The sequence below is a fragment of the Acomys minous genome (genome assembly GCF_964271855.1).
Source record: "Acomys minous genome assembly, chromosome: 13".
NCBI lineage: Eukaryota > Metazoa > Chordata > Mammalia > Rodentia > Muridae > Acomys > Acomys minous.
The window spans coordinates 9257639-9278962 of NC_140495.1; the positions used below are offsets into that span (position 1 = coordinate 9257639).

Sequence of the window (21324 nt, forward strand, 5' to 3'; positions counted from 1 at the left end):
GATCTGTCAGGGGCTAGGGAGTTAACTGAGGGGCTCCATCTATGCAGCTAAGGAAAAGCCACACCAGGCGAAGACTTTCCAGACCAGCTGTTCTGGGGGTCACCCAAGCTCCTGTTAGCACGCAAGGTGAGCTTTGCTAGCACTGGTATTGTTTGTTACTAGGATGCTGTAAGGACGGGGGAGACACTGTTTACAATTCCCTAGAGCAGCGGTTCTCTCAGCCTATGGGTTACAAACCCTTTGGGGGTTGAATGACCCTTTTCACAGGGGTCACCTAAGACATTGGAAAACATAGATATTTATATTATGATTCATAACAGTAACAAAATTATAGTTATGAAGTAGCAACAAAAATAATTTTATGGTTGGGGTCACCACAACATGAGGAACGTAGCATTAAAGGGTCGTAGCATTAGGAAGGTTGAGAACCACTGGTCAGGGAAGAAATTCTCGAACAGTTACACACAGCCAGGTCTAGCGCCATGCACCTTTAATCCCAGCACTGGAGAAGCAGAGACAGGAGGATCACTGTGAGTTCAGATCCAGTCTGATGTGCATGGCCGGTTCCAGGCCAGTCAAGGTTGACAACAAGATGCTGTCTAAGGATAGGATAGGCTGCACGGGGAGAATAAAGAACCTGGGAGAGAACATTAGCACAGCGGGCTGGTGAGATGCTCAGGGCCGACATGCCTTCCCACATTGTGGGAGGACAGAGCTGACTCCGGCAAACCGTCCTCTGACCTCCATGTGCGACAGGGAGAGACAGACAGACAGAAAGAGAGAGAGGGACAGAGAGAGACAAAGACAGAGACAGACAGACAGATACAGACACCCACACAGACAAAGAGAGAATAAGTATTTTTAAATCTAGACAATTAACTTGAGTCACAATGAGTAAAATCAGGTCATTAACTCCCAAGGACCGAGCGATGAGTTACGGCCACACTCACCTTCTCCGACTAGAACACAAGTGACTTTAAGGGCAATAACTATGATTTGCAAAGGTCATTTAGGACTCAAGGCAAAAATGTGCACTTAGGTCCTTACGAAATTTTAATTCAGAGGTATTGATCTTAGAACAGGCGGCGTGGACCCAAGCATCCTGTCCATTTAGCGGTTACCCTACCATGCCTGGCAAAGAGAAAACAAAAGGAAAATCACTAATTGAGATTCAAGAATGACTGCTGCATCAAGGTGACTTCTTTTTATTTTTATTTTTTCAAGACAGGGTTTCTTTGTGTAGCCCTCGCTGTCCTGGACTCACTTTGTAGACCAGGTTGGCCTCGAACTCACAGCGATCTGCCTGCCTCTGCCTCCTTAGTGCCGGGATTAAAGGCATGGGCCACCAGGTCCAGCCTTCAAGGTGACTTCTAAAGTCCATTTGCAGACAAAGTATCCGTAGCTCTCACCCAGATGATAACCACAGTGTAGGTGAGACCCTGCCCCACTCCACCCCCAGCCCCGCCCCCCGCCCCGCCCCTTTCAGAGGCTGCAGTCCCAAGGATCAAGCTCAGATCTGTACAGCTAGAAGTGTTCAGCATTGCAGTGTGGTCCCATTTCACATCATCTCAGCCTGAAGGGGAACTCGAAGCTGCCCAAGGGAGAGTGAGGGGAAGCAGAATATCCCAAACTAGTCTCCAGGAACAATCTATTACCAGGCCCTACAGGGTCACCCCAAAGGCCCACATGGTAGAGTCGGGATTCCCCAACCGGGAGGTGGTGAAATCTTTAGGTCAAACGGGAGTCTCCTGAGATGTCTCTAGGTTACTAGGTGCATGCCTCCAAGAGGACTGTCAGATCCTGGCTTGTCTCCCCTCCCTCTCTCTTCTTCTCCCTCCCTTCCCCCAAGCTATGAAGTAAGCAATTCTGCTCCACCATGAACCTCACCCAACATAATAGGACCAATCTTATATGGCCCAGGGCATCTAAAATTGGAAGCCAAAAAGACCCTTTGTCTCAGGCTGCTGTGGTGGTGCATGCCTGTAATCCCAGCCCTCAGGGAGGCAGAGGCAGGTGGATCTCTGTGAATTTGAGGCCAGCCTGGTCTACAAAGTGAGTCCAGGACAGCCAAGGCTACACATACATAGAAACCCTGTCTCAAACAAATAAACAAAACAAAAAAGAATCTTTGCCTAAGCCAAAGAGATGGCTCAACTGGTTTAAAAAAAAATTGTCATGCAAGTAGCTCTAGCACCCATGTAAAACCTAGGCACAGTGGCATACATCTGTAATCTTGTCCCTGGGGTGTTACAGAACATTTGATCACACTGTACCAAGAGTGTGTTGTTTACTGGGAAAATCTGTTTCTAGTTGTGGTGTGGCTCAGCCCTAGCACACATCTTTAATCCAAGATGGGATTAAATAAAGTCAACCACAGGTCAAGATGCAGAGCAAGCAACCAGTTGACAGGGAGTGAATTTAGGGGGGAAAAAATCAAACCATAGAGAGTAACAGGAAGTCAGGAGGATGGATAGAGAGACACACAGGAAGTAGAAGGGAGGAACATTCAGTTTGAGGGTTTTTTGAGATGGGGTAAGGAAGGAGGCTTTATCCTTTTGAGCCATCGGCTGAGGAGGAAGGTCAGCTGGGTGCTTTCTCTGCCTCTCTGAGCTAGCAGCCTTCACTCCAGTATCTGGATCATGAGGCTATTGATAAATCCAGCCTCTATGAGTCAGTGAGGTCCAGGTTCAGTGAGAAATGCTACCTCAAAAAACAAGGTAGAGAGCTATTGGGGAAGTCACCGTGCGGTCCTCTGGCCTCCATGGCACACATCTACAGCAGCATAGGACCTTTTCCCTTTACAAGTTGCTGATCGCGGGTATTTGTTATAGTAACACAAATCCAGCAGGAGAGCTGAGCTTGACCGGGGCATCACAGACACAGCTAACCCTCCCGCTCCCATACTTATCTCCTTCACATCCCGCTGAGATGAGAAAGAAATCTTTTAGGCAGTGAGTCATCCATCATTGCTGAAGGCACCAAAACGGAATCTGAAAATACTCAACATTCATTCTAGGAATAAAAGAATAAATGAGACAGAGACGGGGCCTCTTCTGACAGCATAAAATATATCTCAACATGAAAGTCAGCGCCAGATCAACTCAAGTGGGGAATCAAAGGAAGCCTGGGAGCTGCCGGCAGTGCTTTCTAAAAGAATCCAGAAGGTTCCGGCAATGTGATTAGAGAGGGAAAAAATTAACACAGGAAGTAACTTTGATATAGAAATGATTTGTTGTAAAGTATTATCAGGGCCATCGAGATAGCTCATGGGGTAAAGGCGCTTGCCACCAAACCTGCCCATCTGAATTCAACGCCCAGAAACCACATGATTAAAGGAGAACAAACTCCCAGGAACTGTACTCTGACCTCCATGTACATATTGTGGCTTATGTACACATACACACACACACACACACACACACACACACATTTATATGTATTCTCTCCTAGGGAGGGGAAGGTGACACCCTACCCCACCCCTCACTGAGGTCCAAAGACAAACACAGGTAGGATTCTGCCAACATTCACCCTAGGGAACCAATGAGTTTACTGGACTTAGTTTGCAAAGCCCAGATGACAGGTTGCTTACAGGAGTGTGGGTGTTCCCCCTCCAAAAGGCTGCACTGCAAAGTGTGGACCCAGCATGGATGCTGGCCTCCCCGTGACCACACAGATGAAGCCCCTCTCCCCTGGCAACCTATATACTCTAGCCCATCCCCGGGCCCCAAGACCACATGTAATTAGGGCAGAATTGAATGCGACTGGCAAGGAAGAGAGGCTAGATACGCAAGGGAGGGCCCAAAGACCCTTTCCACCCCTCTTTCTCTGAAAGCATGTCAGCAGTCTACATGCTGAGGAGCGGGAGGACCTAAATAGACGCTCAGAGCCAAGCTGCAGGCTCAGCAGTCAGACACGTATGCCAAGGTCCTCGTCAACTTTTACAGTCTAACTCTGCCCTAGATAGAAGTGGCCTTTAACGTCCCCTGCCAGGGAGAAGAAAATGCACACTGGGAATTCTTATGTCAGAAAGTTTGTAACCACTCTAAGAATCTCCCAGGAAAACTGACTCACAGTAACCCATGAACCATCCAAATACAAAACAACTTCCAAGTTGACCAAAAGCCTTCACTGCTCACTACAGATCCTTAGGATTGCCAAGACGGCTCAGGGGACAAAGGCACACTGATGCCCTGAGTTCAATCCCTGAGACCAACATGGTAGAAGGAGATGACCAACTGGACAGACTGTTCTCTGGCCTCCACCAACCGACTGTCTGGCACACACACACACACACACACACACACACACACACATACACACACACACACACACACACACACACACACGAATAAATAATTTAAGAGAGAAAGAAAGATGATTGGGACATCATTAACTTCAAGGCAGGCAACTAATGAGCAAGGCTTTGGCACAGGTCAACACGGCAGAGGCGACATGCTTGCAGAGCACGAGGTGACTGATCACATTATATACACAGTCAGGAAGCAGAGGGAGAAAAACCCTGGTTCCGCCTGCTTTCTCAGGGACCCCAGCCCATGGAATGGTGCCGCCCGCATTAGAATGGACACTCACTCTAGAAACATCCTCACAGACATGCCAGAGGCTTGTGTCTGGTTCCTATGTCCCGTCAAGCTGACAACATTCACCGTCGTGTCTCCTTTACACAGAACTCAGACTGACTTGACTGCAAAATTGCTTGATTGAAACAGCCTGGTAGGGCTATAGAGATGGCTCAGAGGTTAGGAGCACCGCCTTCTCTTTCAAAGGTCCTGAGTTCAATTCCCAGCAACCACAGGTTGGCTCACAACCATCTATAATGTGATCTGATGCCCTCTTCTAGTGTGCAGGTGTACATGGAGGCAGAGCACTGTATAATAATAATTTTTTTTTTTTTTTTTTTTTTTTTTTTACAAACCAGCCTGGTGACGCGGCACCTGGAGTCACATCTTTTGAAATGCTGCTCTGGGAACTCAAGAAAGGAAAATCCCTTTCTGCATAGTGTATATTCTACATCAGAAAACCACCATCCTTGGTTCCCAGTGCAGGCTGCCATTAATTAAGCGTTCCAAGAGAATCTAGCATCACTTCCAAGAAGTGTTCTATTTTGAAAACTAAAAGGGAGGATGGCGAAAATAATCAAAGTGTGATTTTTCATGTTGATTCCAAAGCTTCCGAAAAGAAGGGCATCGATCAAGGCAAATGCCACTAAAACGTCCATACCTTCTCATCCCTTTCACTAGTAAAAAGGGGAAATGGTAGGTGACTTTTTTTTTTCACCTTTCCAAACACTGTGCGCTTCTGGGGCACACATGGCAATCTCCCTTTCAAAGCATCCAATGGTCCCATTTGTAAACAGAAGGGACACCACATTTTATTCCATGAAGAGCAGAAAAAGGATTAAATAGGTCAAAGATATAAAACTTTCATGACAAATGCAACACTTCACCTTAGACATTAAAGGGAAATGTGTTTAAACTCCCCCATAGAATCTCACCCTCCACATGAAACAGCTTTAGTCACCGCTGACTTTGGAGACCCAGACTTGAGCTGAGTTTGATGGCTCATGCCTGTCGTCCCAGCACTCAGGGGACTAATGCAGGAAGGTGGCTAGTTCGAGGCCAGATGGGGTGACAAAGTAAGACAAGCAGACAGACAGACAGAGACACACACACACACACACACACACACACACACACACACACACGACCCAGACATGGGTTGTGGTGCCACTTACTGAAAACAATGAAGAGAACTGAGCTTCAAAATGTCTTCTCAACCTTCTGCTGTCTTCAAACACAAAGCACTTGTCATAGTTAACCTTGATTGTCAACCTGGTGGGATTTAGCATCACCATGGCAACCAATCCCTGGCCACCTCGGTGAGGTAGTTTCTAGATCAGATTAACTGAGGTGATAAGACCCATGCTACATGTAGGTGGGACCATTCCAGGTTCTGGGGGCCCTGGATGAACAAAAAGGAGACAGGGAGCTGAGCCCCAGCACTCACCTGCTTCCTGACTGCTTCCCACCCACTCCTGCTTCAGAGCCTGTGCGCCATGATGGACTGTGCTCTCAAACCATGAGGCAAAATGAGCCCTTCCTACCTCAAGTTGTCTTTGTTGCAACACCAATAACTAGCGCTGCCAAGATGGCGCAGCAGGTAAAGGTGCTTCTGGGTCGGTCCCACTTCTACAAGGGTAGATACAGGAAGACCTGAGTTCGAGGTTGTCTTCTGCTACGTGGCCAGTTTAAGGCTACCCTGGGCTACATGACACGCTGTCTCAAAAATAAACCAATAAATAAATAAATAAATAAATAAATAAATAAAAAATCAGGAGCTGGAGATGGGGCTCAGCGGTTAAGAGAACTTGCTGTTCTTGCTCTTACTCTTGCTCCTGGTCCTGCACAGGACCTGGGTTCGGTTCCCAGCACCTACACAGAAGCTCACAACTGTCCATAAACCCAATTCCAAGGATCCAGTGCCCATCTTCTGGCCTCTACAGGCACCAGGCATGCATGCAGTATCCCTAAATACATGTAAGCAAAAAGCTCACAACATGTAAAATAATTTTTTTTAATCTTAAAAAAAAAATCAAGGGCCAACAAGATGGCTCAGTGGGGAAAGACACTTGTCACCAAATATGACAACATGATCCCCAGAACCTGGAAAGAGAAAACTGACTGCTGCATGTTACCCTCTGACTTTACATGGAAGGAGAGAACTGACTCCTACATGCTATCCTTGACTTTACATGTGAGCACATGTGTACGTACGTATGATGACGGAAGGAGAGGACTGACTCCTACACGTTATCTTCTCACTCCACATGTGAGCACCCAAATGTATGTGCACAGACACAATCATACACACATTCAAATATTTTAAAATTATAATCAAGAAATCTGTTTTCCTCTGCATGAAGGATGCAGAATGTGGACACTTGCAATATCAATACTGAAAGAAGTAAATTCCAAAGAAAGGGGTAAATATTTTATATTTAATACTTCAGTAACTACACACACACACAGGAGACTGTACTGTGCCCAAGATCCTCTGCAAACAAAGAGGAAGTGTTGGCTCATTCTTTCTTCAAAGCCCAGATAAAGGGAAATGGAAGTCATCTTGAGTAAATCAACAAATCCAGGGGAAGACATGGTGAGCAAAGAGAAGCCTCCGTGCCAGGTATAATCATGGGCAGTCTTTGCGGCTGATTTACACGGAGCTGAGGGTTAGCCATCAAACCCCCTGAGCTGTGTAAATTCCAGCAGAAGCATCAGGGAGCCCAGAAATAATCTAGAAATGCAGCGAGAGTTCAAAAGCATCAAGTCTAGACGCCCCCAATCCTCTGTGAGGAGCCTGGCAGGAGGGGGGGGCAGGGAGGGGCAGCTTCTGAGACTCCCCACTGACCTCTTGCCTTCCTTCCATAGTCATTTTTTAGACGCACCGCCAAGGGGCAGCGTTGACAGACGCTGTCTCTGTGCTCTGCCATCTTTCATGTCTCACAGAGGCACCAGTGATCCAGGAAAGTGGACCAGAGTCCAACTGTGATGAAGCGAATTCCTTAAATATCAGGAAGCAGAGAACAGAACAGAACAGAGAGGCTTCCTTCAGCACTGCCTGATGCCCAGTGAGTCCCCAAGGAAGGGTAATAATATTTTTTTTTTAAAGTGCTAGCTGCATTACCACACATGCTGGTTTATCAGCTTAATTTTAAAGTTTCCAGAACAGTCATCAATGCTTGTGATCATAGGCTTCGCTTTCTTCCTTTGCCCAGTCACGAATTCAATTAACGCCAGGCACGGGGGGTTGGGGGGGGGGCGGTGTGCATGCCTGTAACCTTCCATGGGGTACAGCAGCAGGAGGGTCATGAGCTGGAGACTAGCATGGGCTACAGGGCAACCCCGTGTGTGTGTGTGTGTGAGAGAGAGAGAGAGAGAGAGAGAGAGAGAGAGAGAGAGAGAGAGAGAGAGAGAATGAGGAATGCTATTCTTAAATATTATTAAATGGGTGAATCAAAATTTACTTTATGACAACAAAACAGATTCAAAACCACCCAGTTGGGAGCCAGGAAGATGCTCAATGGGTAAAGTTCTTGCCACACAAGTATGAAGAGGTTAGTTTAGATCCCCAGAACCTATGTAAATGTGGGGTACAGTGGCAGATGCATCTGTAATCCCAGAGCTCCCTCAGACAGTCCCCAGAAGTTCACAGGTCAGTTTAAGACTCTCAAATTGGCCGAGCGGTGGTGGCACACACCTTCAATCCCAGCACTCAGGAGGCAGAGGCAGAGAGGTCTCTGTGAGTTCAAGGCCAGCCTGTTGTACAGAGTGAGCTCCAGGACAGCCAAGGCTACACAGAGAAACCCTGTCTCAGAAAAAAGAAAAAAGAAAGACTCTCAAGCTAGGACTGACACACGAGGCTATCCTCTGACCTCCACATATGCACTGTGGTACACATTTACCCCACTGACACACACACACACACACACACACACACACACACACACACACACTAAAAATTATCTCTCAATTAAACTTTTTAAATGTTTTTCATTTTATTTTATGTGCAATGTATACAAAATATTAATCTGTACTACTGCGGTGGCAGTAAGACCCAGCCCACCCCACACACAGACAGAGGGGGTATGCATGTACAGACAGCACTGAGGGTGGTGGGAGGGGGGAACAGGTTCCTGGTGACAACAGTACCTGCCTGAGCAACACAGGACCACTAGGAAATGACCCTGGTGGAGGACAGGGTGCAAGAGTAAGGCAGGAAGATAAAAAGAGAGGCACTCCCTTCTCGCTGAGGCGTGAGCTTGGAGCAGAAGGAGAAGGAGCAGTGACCCAAATGCTTTGTGGAATACTTAGTTCTGATAATTTGGTGGGTGTCAGAAGCACACCGCTAAGGAGAAAAAGACAGGAGGAAGGCGTTGCGATGCTGACAGGGAGAGAAGTCTGTAGAGGCTGAGGCATGTGGTACCTTTTCTTTCAGCCACCCATGGATGCAGACCGTCACAAGTACAAGGCTTACACCAAAGCCGATGTGCCAACTACTCCAGCTAGCCCAGCTGGCATCGCCTAGAGAGGTGACACAGGACCAGTGGCTTCCTCACACAGCCAGAGGCTAGGTCTACCCAGTGCCTGCTCATACAGCTGCCCTGAGTTCTTAAGGTTAAATATACCCAAGTATGGGAAGTCACCTTCCAGCCTCTCTCAATGGTCCTTCGACTCAATTACTCTGAAAGCACTCAGGAGATGCTAAGAGCACAGCATGCTGGGAAGTCTGATGTGCTACTTAGGAACACACAAAACCAGCCTTGGGAAGAACCTAGTAGGATGAGGGAAAGTCCCAGGGAACTCCCAACTATTCACACCAGTCGGTAATGTCTGTCATTAGGCACAAGGCCACCCCAGAATGAAGGACGGGTGTGACTACTAGTCATCTCCAGTCTGAACGCTTCAATCCAGGAAAGGAAGGATGCAGGTGGTGTTAGCCACCGGCACTGCAAGAGTTAAGGGCTGGGTTAACTGACTTCATAAAGAGATCTGGGCAGGGTACCACCTGCTACAGAGACCACAGGACAGCACGCATTTAGAGACTGAGGGCCCTACTCATCCCTCCGTGGTTGAGCACCTCGGAAGAGCCGTAAGTGTGAAGTGATTTCACAAGCCACACCACAGGCTGGCTTCCCAGGTAAGCACGGGGTTTCTCGTACATTATCATGAGTAGCGAGCGGCCTGTGGCTACGCCACCTTCAGCCCCAGAGCTCATTAGCCTGAGTGAATCTCCCTGACCACACTGGAGCCATAAAGGGGCAGTCATCCTCGGCCGTATAAATGATAACTTTCTTCCCATTTTATGGCGCCTTTTATGTCCACTTTAGAAAGTCTTGTGTTTTACTGTCCAGACCTCATCATGTGCGCTCGGCTTACCCCGGGGGGTGTTGCCGAGAAGACTTCTTTAATTTTCCAGGAAGTCTTTGTCTCTGCCTCTCCTTTGCACTTAAGGCAGGGCTAAGAAATCGGAAACAACCCACCATGTCTACCAACTCTCGCCAAGCACGCTGTCCCCACAGGTGGTGTGCAACCTGGGCCAGTCAAAGACGGAAGAATCTCAGGCCATGGCTGTACCCTGACGAAGGAAGAAGAAACTACATCTACAGTTGTATGGGCGAAAATACGTAAAGCATGGGTCGAGGGGATGGCTCAGCGGCTGGAGGTGCAAGCCTGAGGACCCGAGTTCAAGCCCCAGGACCCACATGGTTGGAAGGAGAAAAATCGACGCCCCTCACTTATCTGCTGACCACCACACACGCACTGTGGCACGCTGTGCGTGAACACACATGCGAAATTCACAAACAAGAGTCAATTTTTTTAACCAGTCAAATGTAAAGTAGCACAATTAACTTGGTAAGAAAAGTATCTAATTTCTCAGGATGAAGTTGTAAGTATTGGCAAAGATGCCAGAGGATCGCCCAACTCAGAGGTCAAGTTCTGATGCAAACAAAACACTCGAGCCAGTTAACGAACTAGCTGTGGTTAGACGTAACCACACTACATGGGAGAGAAGAGCCACTTTCAGGTGAATTTCTCTACTTTGTTTGTCACAGGGTCTCCTGTAAGCCAGGCTGGCCTTGGTCTGATCCTCCTGCCTCAGCGTCCCGAGTCGCTGGGTTACGGAGGTGTGCCACCACACCCGGCCCCTCCAGCTGGATGTCCTGACCAGTGTCAGTTGTCAACTGTCCTTCCTAGGGCACACGTGGGAAAAAATAACAGTAGAGCAACATGACCTTGACGGAGAAGCTTCCATGTGGCCTGAACAGTGTGAGAAGCCGCAGACAGACATCACTCCCCACTGCCTGGAAACAACATCCAGTGCGGAAGTTACGAAAAGGTGTTAGGTCGACACCATGATCCTACACACAAGTCCAGGCAGATGAAAGGCTTAAAGAAAAGTCAACATTTGACATTTTCAGCAGGAAATATCTCTAGCTAACAAGAAGATATTTATTTTCTGCCACATTAAAAGAAAAATTCCTTGGGGCTGGTGAAATGACTCCACAGTTGACAGCATACCACTCTTAGGGAGGACGAGAGTTCGGTTCCCACACCTATCCTAGGCAGCTCACACCTACAGCTCCAGTTCCAAGGGGATTCAATGCCTTCTGTTGGCCTCTTACACACACACACACACACACACACACACACACACACACACACACACATACACACATACACACACACATGCACACAGGCATGCATACACACAGACATACACACACACATGCATGCACACAGGCATGCAAGCACACACACACACACACACATTTTTAATTAGGGTTGGAGAATGGCTCAGCAGCTTAGAGCACTGGCTGCTCTTGCAGAGGACCCAGGTTTTATTCCCAGCACCCACATAGCAGCTCACAGCTGTCTGCATCTGGGGGATGATACCCCCCGTTGGCCTCTTTGAGCACTGCATGCACATGCTGCCTAGGCACACATGTAGGCAAAGCACACAAACTTATTCTTAAAAGTTAAAATATACCTTAAAATGTTTCTTTTTTTTTTTTTACTTCAGGTGCTCTCTGTGGACCAGCTTGCACATCATTGTAGAAGCTGCTCCAAAAATAAATAAATAAATAAATAAATAAATAAATAAATAAAGTAATAAAATAATCTGAGCTGTCAGTTCTGTGGGCTGAAGCAATGTTCTAAGAGTCTGCAGGTTTCTAAGCTGGCCTCCGTGGAAGTCCGATTTGCGTACACTTGTGTTAACTTCCCCGGGTATCTGACACGGCCTGTCAAGTGGAATGACTTCATCTGCCATTGAGTGGAGTAACAGGCAACGTAATTAAACAACACGAAGAAGAAGCAAGGGGAGGGAGATGGCAAAGAAGCACCATTCCACACTCCAGACCCCAAACATCCAGGCCTGAGGTCCAACAAGCACCCAAGGGATGACACAAGGAAGAAACGGAGCCCTAAGCCCTGACTGACCCAACAGCACAGGCCCCAGGCACACTACATAGAGTCCCTGTGCCCACCAGTCACAGTGGTTCCCTGGCCCTGGGACTCCCTCATCTGCCATCACCCAAGCAACGAGCCAAGTTCAAAAGAGCGGGCAAGGAGAAATGCCGACCGGTTCTGGCTGGGGGTCAGGGTGGCTCTGCAGGCACACCCTCACAACACTCCTTCCTGACCGAGGTGACCGATGTCTATGAGATGGAGGGGGGGACTGCTGAACCTGCTCAGTGACTTTCATTCAGGCCGCCTGCAAGCCTTTGGGAAGGAATGCTCCTTCGAGCAGCTGGAACACGCACGGGAGATGCAGGAGAAGTTGGCCAGACTGCACTTCAGCCTGGATGTGTGCGGGGAAGAGGAGGATGAGGAAGAGGAAGACGGAGGGCTTGCCTGAGGAGCAGAAGACGACGATGGCTGACCGCAACCTGGACCAGCTGCTCAGCAATCTAGAAGATCTTAGCAGTTCCATACAGAAACTGCACCTGGCAGAGAATGCCGAGCCTGAGGAGCAGCCAGTGGCGTAGGTGTCGCCTAGTCTGCTTCTTTTCTTCCCTTCAAACTGTGACTTTTTAGGGATTGGGGATGGTATTCCGCAGCCTCCCAGGTGCTATGGGGTCGGGGGCACTTCTTGGAATTAAACAAACTGAAAAGCAGAAGAAGAAGAAGAAGAAGAAGAAGAAGAAGAAGAAGAAGAAGAAGAAGAAGAAGAAGAAGAAGAAGAAGAAGAAGGAGAAAGAATTTCTGCTTTTCGAAACCATCAGAAATAGCATTAAAAGGCAGGCTATCCTGGGTATGATGAACAGAGTTCAAGGTTAGTCTGGGCTGCAGTGTGAGGCCCTGTTTCAACAACAGCAGCAACAAAAGTTCAGAGCGTCTTCTCTCTAAGGTCCTCTAGAGCCACGCATGGCAGCCACTCTTGCTCAAGAAAGCTACTCTCCTGATAACAGCATTGACATATGGACTGACTCCTATGACTAAATTTTTCCCAGCAGCCCCTTCTACATAATTCTTCCAATGTCTCAATAAATATTTTATTAGACTTGACTGCCACAACTTCTGCTTTCACTACAAGAAGAATATGTCTCCTGGGGGCTAGCCACTGTGACGTTAGACATTAGACAATTAGCCATTGTGACTGTGTGCATGCCCTTACTAACAAACACTGTAGAGGAGCTCACTCTGGGCCACCAGTAGCTTTCTGACCTCCTTCCTGGCCTACAAAGGCCAGCGAACAAGGAACTATGTTCCACTGACTCTCTGGCAGCAGCTAGATTTTCTCACACAGACATAATCAAGGTGGAAAATCAGAGGAAAACAATAGCCATAACCTGGGAGGCCAGATGTTCCAACGTTCTGCCTCCAGCATCACAGGCACCAAGGCAGAAGTGATTTAAGAATCAAGCTACAAGATTGAGAATCAGTTGGGGACAGGTTGTGTTATTCCTATACACACCATCCAATCTGGTTCATTCTCAGAAATACTCTAAATCCCCAACTACAGTGCTGGAGTGATGTCTCAGCTGCTAAGAGGACCTATTCCTCACACGCAGGACCTGTGTTCAGTTCCCAGCACCTACATGGCAGCTAACAACTGCCTCTAACTCCAGTTTCAGAAGATGCAACGCCCTCCTCTGGCCTTCTCTGTAATTGAATGCATACGATGCACATGCATACACTCAGGCAGAAACACCCATACACATAAAATAAAAATAAGACAAAACCCCTAAGCTGCCTATGGTCCTAACCAGCATGCTTTCTGAAGGGTTGACATCCACCTCCTGCTCCCCAGCACAGGACATAGGTTTCCACAAGGTGGAGGCAGTGGAAGAGGAAACAGGGACTAGAAAAAGCATGCTACAGTCCATCAGGGCCTGTCAACAGGTTCCCCAGAAAAGCAAGCCCAAGCCAGCCTTGCAAGCATCTAGAGAACAGAGGCAAATTAACCATGTGAAAACTGACAGCCTTTGGGGAGAGGGACTTGTAAGGCTCCCACCCCTCCTGAGGAGAGCCAGGCACTTAGTGGTTATTAGAGGAGTGGGAGAGATTTTCTTCTAAACTACAGCCACTAGTAAGGTGTCCATGCTCCCGTCACACACACACACACACACACACACACACACACACACGCATGAAAATTGGGAAGAGGAAGGGGGAGAGGAGAGGGTCACATTGCGTGAATATCAACAAAATATATCTGGTAGGAAAACGTAGTCCTGAAATACACTACCATGTTTAATTAATATTGTTTTTTGTAAAGACTTATTTATTTGTTATTATGTATTCAGTGTTCTGCCTGCGTGTACACCTGCAGGCCAGAAGAGGGCCCCAGACCTCATTATAGATGGTTGTGAGCCCCCATGTGGTTGCTGGGAATTGAACTCAGGACCTCTGGAAGAGCAGCCAGTGCTCTTAACCTCTGAGCCATCTCTCCAGCTCCAACTGTTTTTAATGGCAGCCTTTTAAGGATGTTGCCCTTGCTCGTGAGGCTGTAAATCAGGCCATCTTGGAGGTCTTTGTGTGAGGAGATGACCTCATTCAAAAGCCATGCTGGCTGGCATACCAGGGGCAACCTGGTGCCACAGCAACACCTGGATTCTGGTCGTTTTTCCTTTACTGTTGCACTTACACATAAAATAAACATTTTTGTTTCCTCCAAACAAACACCGAAGAGGCCCACTGCCATCCACCACCACTGTTTGCTCACGTCGGAGAAGTCCATCTCTCTTGAACCAACTATAAGGTCTAGAGAGCAATGACGTCAACACAACCCAGGGTGGCAACGAGAGGCGGGCACAGCTCTCTTGGTTGATGCCATTTTTAGATAAAATTGAGGAAAGACTGTGAAGCAGGCAGAGGCAGCTTTGCTGCTGCAGCTGGTAACTTATTCTGAAGGTCATCCCATGAAAGCACCCCTGGAAGATTTTTGAGCAACAGCAGTGATTCTGTGGGGAAAGAAGCTAGCCAGTCTGGGGTACACTGTCATGAAACCCTGTTGGGTAAGCACCACCATAGAGTCCCATTGTGGGACTTGAGGCTCATACGTGATCACTCGCTGGTGTGTCGTCCCTCCCTGGTGAGTTAAAGACAAAGCGCACACAAGGGTTTAGCCTTTGCTGCTGTTTGCAAGGGAGGGAGCTGAAATTGAAGCTACCAAGAGACCCAGATGTCTACAAAGCAAGAGTACATCTAAAGTGGTTCTCTGGACACGGACCATGGAAAGATTGGCGCTGGGTTGTGAGAGCTGCCACTGATTTCTGTCAGTCACTAGTCCTTGGGGTATCGCCACTTTGCAGAGCCAAAGTAACAAGTAAATTCTCCCCTACTGAAAGTTAAAAAAAAAAAAAACCCTCACAAAATGACAGTGCCCCTCACAAACCGGTGCCTAGATCCCTTCCCCAACAAGTGTGCAATGGGATCAAACACCACACTTGCAACAAGACAGGGTGCCGCCAAGAACTGATCCCAGGCTAGACAGATGGCTCAAAGGTTAAAAGTGCTTGCTGCTCTGGCAGAGGCCCCAACATCTATGCCCAGCACCCATGTCAAGTGGCTCACATCCGCCTGAAACCCCACCCCAATCTAGTAAGCACTGGCACTCAGGAGCTAGAGGCGAGAAGATAAAGGGTCCAGCTTTAGCCTTGCCTATGTACTGAGTCTGACGCCAGCCTGGGATGGAGACGCTGTCTTTAGAAGTCACGCTAAAATAAAAAGCAACTCTGGCTATTGAAACTCCTACTCTGTTCTTGCAGCTAACTAAAAGAAACTAGCATGAGATGCTATATGTTATCTCCAAGTCACTGTTTAATATCTTTCAGGACACGGCTGTCCAGGCCGGCAAGCTCTCTGCACATATTGGAGTCTTCTCCATCACTCAGTACAGCTAATAAATAAACCAGAACATCAGGTGAGCCTTGGGGCACCAGCCAGAAAATATGAAGCCAGGAAGTATTGTCTGCTATTTAACAAAACCACAGGGTTAAAAAAAAAAAAAGCCATTTTTACATCCACCTCCTGGACCTTGTCCAGCGCCATCTGAGAAGCCAGATCCAATTTCTTGCTCTAACTCTGCATGAACTCTTGCTATAAACTAAACTTCATCTCTCTGGGGACATTCTTCACCTGTAAAGCAAAGGAGGGGACAAGGTCATCCGAGGCTCCAAGGCTCCGAGGCCCCAGTGCCACGGCCCACAAAGAGAATTGTTAGCTTCCCTTTGTGAGACATTACTTTGATTTATTTTGGAAAACGGATCCAGAAAAGGGATATAGGAAAAATGCCAGGATTACTCTTGGAGTGTGACATGTTGTCATTCTAGTACCTGACAGGCAGCTCTCTCAGATGCAGGTTCAAAGCTGCTGTTGGACATTTAGGTACAACTGTCCCTTTGGGACCCGGTGTATTCAACGCCCCTCCACAAGCTGATGGAATCAAATACTGAAAAGCCCAGAGAAGCAAGGAGCTCAAGACCCAGAGCTCCTGCAGGCAGGGACTCTCAGAGAGCCCATCCAGCACATGGGCCTGTCAGTGTCTGAGCTTTGCTCCTGTCAGCTGTGACAAAATAAACATAAGGGAGAAACAGCTTATTAGGCTGACAACCTCAGGTAACAGTTCATCAAGGCAGAGAAGCCAGGCGGCAGGAGCCTGGTGGATCGGGCCTGCGTTCAGTTCCTCCATTCATACGGTTTGGGGGGACCCCTACCTAGGGAATGGTGCCACCCACAGTGGGCTGATACAGTCAGGACAGTCCCCCGTAGACATGCCCACAGGCCAACTGGATCAAGACTCTCTTTGAAACTCTCTTCCCAGGTGATTCCAGATCATGTGACATTGACATCACTGACCATCTCAGTCGGCCTCCACTCAAAGCACTTGACTACACTGGGGAATGCTGCTCAGTGGTAGAGTGAAGGCTTATCACCCCCAGCACCACACACACACACACACACACACACACACACACACACACATACACATATAAACACACATACAAACATATCACATACACTACACACACATATACATACATACATATATACATATATAAATACATACATATAAACACACATACAAACATATATACCACACACACATATACACATATAAACACACATACAAACATATACATATACACCACACACATACATGCATACACACACATACATATACACATATAAGCCCATATACACAAACATATACACACATCCATATACACATGCACACATGTATACACACACACAGATATGTTCCTATGAGCATCTTATCTCTACAGCCCTGGTTCCAGGACAATCCCTCAGAATGAGGCTGGCACCAGCTTGTCACTGAGAGCCTCAGCCGCCTCCACCAGGCTCAGTGTTCACTAACCCAGGGTAAAAGTGAACAAAGCAGACCCATCATTCAGTTCTCATGTACAACTAAAGGAGTATTTGTGTAAACAGCTCTAGGAGCGAGGTGTAACGAGGGAATCCACTTAAACCCCTTATCCTTAGGCCAAATTCCTCACGGAGCCCTTTGACCCAAATGGAAAAGCAGGGACAAAACAGCCCCTGTAAGCTTACAAGCAATTTCCCACAAAGCAGGTCCTTCTCCTGGAAGCATTTATGTCAGGGCTGGCACGATGGCTCAGTGGGTAAGGGTGCTTGCCACAGGCCTAGGAACCCCACTTCAGTCCCTGGTACCCACAGAGTGGAAGGAAAGAAGCAGCCGTTCCGAGTCCCTCTCGCCTCTACACACGCCGTACACATAGCAAATCAACAAATAAAATGTAAAGCATCCATCTCCCAGTAAGAGGAAAGACTTGTCCCGACCCTTTTATCAGCTCAGAAACCAAATAACTCCTCTGCCCTTTCCTGTCCCTGGAAACCGTCACCAAAAGCCCATCACCGACCTCTCCAAGGGCATCAGCCAGCAAGCCTCACCCAGAGCTGCCGCCAATGGCTAAGAACGGCCCTTCGTGTAATGTGTGCGATGTGCATGTATTCACAGGTGTGCACAGAACACACACACAGGTCAGAGAGCAACCCTGGATGCTGGTCCTCACCTTCCACCTTGTTTGACATAGGCGTTCTCTTCTGTTGTTTGATACTGCATATTGCCAGGATGGATGGATGAACAGACGGACAGACAGACAGACAGACGGATGGATGGATGGTCTGTACATCTGCCTATCATCTCACCTGAGATTACATATGAATGCGACTATGTCCCACTTTAGGAAGACTCTGGGGATTTGAACTCAGTTCCTCCTGCTTGCACACACACACACACACACACACACACACACACACACACACACACACACACCACCCCTACAAGGACTTATCCGAAGCACTCCCAGGCAGGAGCAAATGTTTGCCATCCCAAAACCACTTCCAGTAACTTCATGCTCTGAAAGTAGGATGTGGCCCAACTCAACCTGATTTCTCTATTACGTCACTTGTTCTACAGTCACTGAGGCCTCTAGATAAAAATGCTTTCTTGTGACAGAACTTGAGAGCGTAGGCAGGAAGATGCCTGAGAGTTTGAGGCCAATCACAACTACACAGTGAGCTCAAGGTTAGCTGATGATATAAATCACAAAATCTGGTCTCAGAAAAAGGAGTGGGCACCGGGCGGTGGTGGCGCACGCCTTTAATCCCAGCACTCAGGAGGCAGAGGCAGGCGGATCTCTGTGAGTTCAAGGCCAGCCTGGTCTACAAAGTGAGTCCAGGACAGCCGAGGCTACACAGAGAAACCCTGTCTTTAACAACCAAAAGAGAGAAGTGAGAGGAGGGAGAGACAGACAGGCAGACAGACAGATGTGGGGGTGGGTAAGATACAGTGCATCACTACAGACCTCAAAATGCACCAAAAGACAATAAAGGAAAACTAGAAAAACTAGAAACGGATCTGCATACCAAGATTCAGTAGCTTATGAGAAATGGGCTAGTTCACCACAAGTGTGAAGTCAGGTGAGGGACATTGCTCAGTGGGAAAGAAGGCTGTCTGACTCCTCAGGCCCCAGGCAAAAAGCCAGGCATGGCCTCCTGCACCTGTGAACCCCGGGCTGTAGGGAAGCAGGCAGAGAAGTGGGCTTCACTGGCCAGGCAGTCTAGCTGGAACAGAGATCCCAGTTCAGTGAGACCTGTCTCAGGGGACAAAGACAGAGAGAGCCCAACATTCTCCTCTGGCCTGAGCATGCATAACACACACAAAGACACAAAAGAGAAAAAAAAAACACTCAAGGAGTTGGAGAGACGGTTCAGCAGTAAAGAGAGCAAGCCAGGATGGAGGAAGTTCAAGGCCAGCCTGGGCTACAAAGCAAGTCAGGACAGCCAAGGCTACATAGAGAAACCCTGTCTCAAAAAATCAAGAAAGGAAAACCTACTCTTGCACAAAGCCCGGGTTCAATTTCCAGTGCCCACATTTAATGCCAATCAATTGCCTACAACTCTAGCTCCAGAGGAACTGATACCCTCTTCTGGATTCCAAGGAGACACACACACACACACACACACACACACACACCAGTAGTGCCAAGTGCTGAGGAGAATGACTAGGCTATTCATGTGAACATTAGAAATTTTAAGCCAGTGGATAAAAAGATTTACTGTGCATACCCTAAAGAATTCAGCTGCGGCTCCTGAGAACAGCCTTGAAGACAAGACACAGGACAAGAGGGGTTGGGGATGTGGCCCGGTCAGTGACGTGCTTGTCAAGCAAGCTTGAAGTCCTGTGTTCAAATCCCAGCATCAGGGAAGTGGAGGCAGGAGCATCAGAGGTTCAAGGTCATCCTTGGCTCCCTGCAAGTTAGAAACAAGCCTGAACTACATGAGACTCTTTCAAAAAACAAACAAAAAACATTCTGAGTTTTTTTCCACTCCTAGAAATGCAGAGTGTTTGTACGGATACATTTTCTTTCTTTCTTTCTATTCTTCTTCTTCTCCTTCTTAATCCTCTTCCTCCTCCTATTCCTCCTCCTCCTCCTCCTTACTTTTTAAGAGAAATCTCACTATGTAGCCCTGGCTACCCTAGAACTCACTATGTTTGCCAGGCTACTCACTTTTGAACTCATAGCATTCTACCTGCCCCTGCCTCCCAAATACTAAAATTAAAGACATGTAGCACCACACCTAGCCTTTATCTTCTTTCTTTTTTAAAAAAAATACTTATTTATTTTTATTTTATGTGTATGGGTGTTTTGTCTGTGTGTATGTATGCACAGTAAATGTGTGCAGTGCTTTTTAGAGGCCAGAAGAGGGCATCAGAGCCCCCAGAACTTGAGTTACAGGCTGTCATGAAGGTACGAGTAACTGAATCCTGGTCCTCTGGAAGAATAGCAAGTGCTCTCTTAACCACCGAGTCATCCTTCCAGCCTCTATTTTCTTTCTTTAACACTCACTTGTCGGGCTGGACAGATGGCTCAGAGCTTAAGAGCACTGGCTGCTCTTCCAGAGGTCCTGAGTTCAATTCCCAGCAACCACATGGTGGCTCACAGCCATCTATAATGTGATACGATGCCCTCTTCTGGCCTGCAGGTGTACATGAAGGCAGAGCACTGTACACATAATAATAAATAAATCTTTTTTTTTTAATTCACTTGTCCCAGGCACTAGCCGTCAAATCTTACAAACACTGACTCACTTAACTGGATCCTCCAGGCAGCCAAAGTAGGGGGTTACATTAGGTCCACTCACCAATGAGGCACCGCAGTAATGTAGCATACACCACACTGAGGGCCTGTGTGCCGCCATCTTTACTGCCTGAAGAGAGCAAGGTGCAGAGATTCCTTTACCCAAATGAGCTCCTGCGGACAGAACCAGGCCAGCCAGCCACTGAGGCGAGAGGAGGATGTCGTCACTGGGCAAACTTGGACACCTTCTGCTCCAGTTTTCCTTAATCTGTTCTTTGTATTCTCTTACCACAAGACTTCGAAGCCAGGGTGAAAACTAAAGGCCAAGTGTCTCAGAGTCAAGGCAATGACCTCACACCCATCAGGGCTGTAAGACAAGGAAGGACAGAACCCGTGACCAGCCACGAGGAAGAAACCAGGAGTGCTAACCTCTGCCCAGCCTGACTAATTTGAAAGCCACTGCCCAGATCCATGATGAGGGGACGGCTGACAGATCAAAGCACACGGACTCTCATCTTAATAGAAAGAGAAAGCTGTGGGCACGGCCCCGTCAGTACAGTCCTTGTCCCTCAAGCATGAGGACTTGAGGATTCCCAGAATGCACAGCCCCTAGTTGCATTTCTGGTGCTATGATAAAATACCCTGGCAAAAAGCCACTCAGGGACAAAGGGTTTATT

The 21324-nt window shown here is 47.8% G+C and overlaps 1 protein-coding gene and 1 pseudogene across 3 annotated transcripts in view; one reads left to right on the forward strand and one right to left on the reverse strand.

The window, feature by feature from the left end:
- The window catches only part of OSBPL10 (oxysterol binding protein like 10), a 242041-nt gene that overhangs the window by 201679 nt on the left and 19038 nt on the right, over positions 1-21324 (reverse strand). The gene's annotated exons all lie outside the window — the stretch shown is intronic.
- Positions 6166-12697, forward strand: LOC311580703 (coiled-coil domain-containing protein 28B-like; annotated as a pseudogene). The gene is made up of 2 exons: positions 6166-6214; positions 12007-12697. The product of its transcript is annotated as a coiled-coil domain-containing protein 28B-like (transcript).